Source organism: Mytilus edulis, chromosome 5, assembly GCF_963676685.1.
Source record: "Mytilus edulis chromosome 5, xbMytEdul2.2, whole genome shotgun sequence".
Classification (NCBI taxonomy): Eukaryota; Metazoa; Mollusca; class Bivalvia; order Mytilida; family Mytilidae; genus Mytilus; species Mytilus edulis.
Window position 1 is genome coordinate 42086215 of NC_092348.1, and position 4715 is coordinate 42090929.

The window sequence follows — 4715 nt, forward strand, 5'->3', positions numbered from 1 at the left end:
AACTTGAAATCATCAAATTTTACACAATATAGTTATCCACTATATACAGCTTTTGAATGATTTTGACAATCATTGGAACTACTCTGTTACCATGGATACAGGATCAAATATCTCAAAAATTTCAAAATGCTCCAAAATTGATCAAACTTAATATGATTGTTGACTAGCAAGTCTGGATGAGACTTTTGACGTTGGAATTTCCAAAATGGCCACCGTTGCCATGGAAACTGCAAAATAGTCAAAATTTCTCAAAATGCTTTGAACTTAATGAAACTTGATATTATTGTTAACTGCCAAGTACAGATGAGACTTTTGACTTTGGAATTTTCAAAATGGCTGCCGTTGCCATGGAAACAGCAGAAATGTGAATTTTTTTAAAATGCTCTGAATGTACTGAAAATTTACAGAAAGATGTATTGCCATAAATATATGTGCATTCACTGTTAAACCATTTTGAAATGGCTGCCGCTTAGTGGCAATCCGCTATTGCTTGCAATGGCAATTCTAGTTATTATTATTCTTCCACCTTTTTTTGTCCGACAGCTTTTTTGGAGTAAAATGGAATTAATCTTAATGGTAATTCACTATAAGGAGGAACACAAAATTTCGGGTTGCAGTAGGGTCTAAGACCATAAAAAATGGCTGCCGTTTCCATGGAAACGGAACAATTGTGAAAAATTCCAGTTTTTGGTTTTGTGAATAATTTAAAGATGCTTAAACTCAGAATCATCATATTTTATCACAATGTAGATGCCAGCCATATATTGGTTTTGGATGATATTGGCAATCATTGGAACCACTATGTTGCCATGGAAACTACCCCAAAAATTTCAAAAATTTCAAAATGCTCCAAATTTTTTCAAACTTCATAGCAACGATGAGCAACTTTGGTAGATGCGTAATTTGCCGTTGGAATTTCCAAAATGTCTGCCGTTACCATGGAAACAGTGCATAAGTGTCAAAATGCTCTAAAAACCTCAGGGATTGGTAAATAATTTTGGTATGCTAGAACTTATAATCATCAAATTTTTACACAATATAGTTGTCCACTATATACACCTTTTGAATGATTTTGACAATCATTGGAACTCTTCTGTTACCATGGATACAGGACCAAATATTTCAAAAATTTCAAAATGCTCCTAAATTGATCAAACTTAATATGATTGTTGACTGGCAAGTCTGGATGAGACTTTTGACTTTGGAATTTCCAAAATTGCCACCGTTGCCGTGGAAACTGCAAAAAAGTAAAAAATTCTCAAAATGCTTTGAACTTGATATTATTGTTAACTGGCTAGTAAAGATGAGACTTTTGACTTTGAAATTTTCAAAATGGCTGCCGTTGCCATGGAAACAGCAGAAATGTGAAATTTTTAAAATGCTCTGAACATACTGAAAATTTACAGAAAGATGTATTGCCATGCATATATGTGCATTCACTGTTAAACAATTTTGAAATGGCTGCCGCTTAGTGGCAATTAGGGGAAGGGTGACATCCGCTATTGCTTGCAATGGCAATTCTAGTTATGGAGAGTTGGGGTGACATATTGCTTTTCTACGTTTCTTTTTTTCTTATTATTATTTTTTTTCTTCCACTATTTTTGTCCAGCTTATATCTTGGAATTTTATGAACCAATGTTAATGGAACTTAACCATTATGTTAACCAGCATGTGCAGATTTGCAATCGGGGTGTGGCATTTTCAAGATGGCCGTCGTTACCATGGAAACAGCAAAAATGTCCAAAAAATCAAAATGCTCCAAAGTTAATGCAACTTCACACAAATATTGACTGGCATATGGAGATGTCCCATTTGACTTTGGAATTTCCAAAATGGCCGCTGTTACCATGGAAACAAGCTAAAATATCAAAAATTCTAACTCTTTCGTTATAAGACCCAACTGGATGAAACTTTATGAAAATGTTACCCAGTATGCTAAGATATCAAGACAATATTTGGATAGTCCAAAATGGCCGCCGTTGTCATGGAAACTGGGAGCAAGTTTTGCATTGACCCTATGGAAAAATGCATAAAATCAGCATTTTTTCAGAGAGTTGTGCACCAAAGTAAATGAAACTGTATTGATATATAACATGACATGTGGCAATGAGATGTACGCTTTTAGAATTTTGGAATTATCTACTGTAACCATGGTTGCAGCACAAATGTTCAAAATTTCCAAAAAAAATTAAAGTGCTGCAAACTGGATGAAACTATACAGGAATAGTGACTGTCATGTGCGGAGTTGCATTTTGAAGTTGGAATTTCCAAAATGGCCGCCGTAACCATGGAAACAGCAAAATACTCCAAAATTTCAAAATGCTCCAAACTTAATGATTTTTTTCAAAAATGATAACATGCAGGTGTAGATGCACTCTTTGACTTTGGAATTTCCAAAATGGCTGCCGCTCGCCTGGCAATTGGGGGGACGAGGGTGCCATCCGTTATTGCTAGCAATTACAAATCTAGTTATGTCACCCGATCGACAATGTCGGGTGACATATTGCTTTTCTTATGTTTCTTTGTTATGGCACCCTCAACGGAGTTGGGGTGACATACTGTTATTCTACGTTTCTTTTTTTTTTTCTTATTATTTTTATTAATCTTCTTCCACACATTTTGTCCACGCTAGTTCTCGGAATCAAATGGGCCAATGTTGATGGAACTCTACTATAATGAGGACCCCCATATGAAGTTGTGCATCTTGCTATGGAATGGTCGAAGATGGCCACCGTTTCCATGGAAACAGAACAAATGTGAAAAATTCCAGTTTTTTGTTTTGGTGAACTGTTTGGATATGCTTTAACTCAGAATCATTATATTTTGATACAATGTAGGTGCCCACTATATACATGTGTTGGATGATTTTGGCACTCATTGGAACTACTATGTTGCCATGGAAACAACACCAAAAATTTCAAAATTCTCAAAATGCTCCAAACTTCAGGAAACTTCACAGTAACGATGAGCAACACGGAAAGATGTGGCATTTGCAGTTGGAATTTCCAAAATATCTGTTGTTACCATGGAAACAATGCTAATAGGTAAAAAAAATTCAAAAAAAATAAAAATGCTGCAAACTGGATGAAACTTTACAGGAATGGTCAATGGCATAAGAAGAGTTGACTTTTGAAGTTGGAATTTTCAAAATGGCAGCCGTAACCATGGAAACAGCAAAAATGTCCAAAATTTCAAAATGCTCCAAACTTCATGAAACTTTACAAAAAAGATAATTATAAAGTATAGATGCACTCTTTGACTTTGGAATCTTCTAGTTTGCTGCCGCTCGCCTGGCAATAGGGGAAGGGTGCCATCCGCTATTGCTTGCAATGGCAAATCTAGTTATTATTATTATTCTTCCACCTTTTTTTGTCCGACAGGTTTTTTGGAGTAAAATGGAACCAATCTTAATGATAATTCACTATAAGGAGGAACACAAAATTTCGGGTTGCAGTAGGGTCTAAGACCATAAAAAATGGCTGCCGTTTCCATGGAAACGGAACAATTGTGAAAAATTCCAGTTTTTGGTTTTGTGAATAATTTAGAGATGCTTAAACTCAGAATCATCATATTTTATCACAATGTAGGTGCCAGCCATATATTGGTTTTGGATGATATTGGCAATCATTGGAACCACTATGTTGCCATGGAAACTACCCCAAAAATTTCAAAAATTTCAAAATGCTCCAAATTTTTTCAAACTTCATAGCAACGATGAGCAACTTTGGTAGATGCGTAATTTGGCATTGGAATTTCCAAAATGTCTGCCGTTACCATGGAAACAGTGCATAAGTGTCAAAATGCTCTAAAAACCTCAGGGTTTGGTAAATAATTTTGGTATGCTAGAACTTGAAATCATCAAATTTTTACACAATATAGTTGTCCACTATATACAGCTTTTGAATGATTTTGACAATCATTGGAACTCTTCTGTTACCATGGATACAGGACCAAATATTTCAAAAATTTCAAAATGCTCCTAAATTGATCAAACTTAATAGGATTGTTGACTGGCAAGTCTGGATGAGACTTTTGACTTTGGAATTTCCAAAATGGCCACCGTTGCCATGGAAACTGCAAAAAAGTCAAAAATTCTCTAAATGCTTTCAACTTAATGAAACTTGATATTTTTGTTAACTGGCAAGTAAAGATGAGACTTTTGACTTCAAAATTTTCAAAATGGCTGCCGTTGCCATGGAAACATTAGAATTGTGAAATTTTTTAGAATGCTCTCAATGTACTGAAAATTTACAGAAAGATGTATTGCCATGCATATATGTGCATTCACTGTTAAACAATTTTGAAATGGCTGCCGCTTAGTGGCAATTGGGGGAAGGGTGACATCCGCTATTGCTTGCAATGGCAATTCTAGTTTTTATTATTTTTCTTCCACACATTTTGTCCAGGAGATTTCTGGAAATCCAATGGACCAAAGTTGATGGAACTCTATTATATTGAGGACCCTTAGGTGAAGAGTTGCAGACACCATGGAATGGTTCAAGATGGCTGCCGTTTCCATGGAAACTGCAAAAATGTGAAAAATTTTCAAAATTCAAAATTCTTCATTATAAGATCCAAGTGGATGAAACTTTGTGGAAGTGTTACCTGATATGCCTAGATGTGCATGCAATATCAAGAGGTTCCAAAATGGCCACCATTGCCATGGAAACGGGGCGAAAGTTTAACATTGACCGTATGGGAAAACACATTAAAGC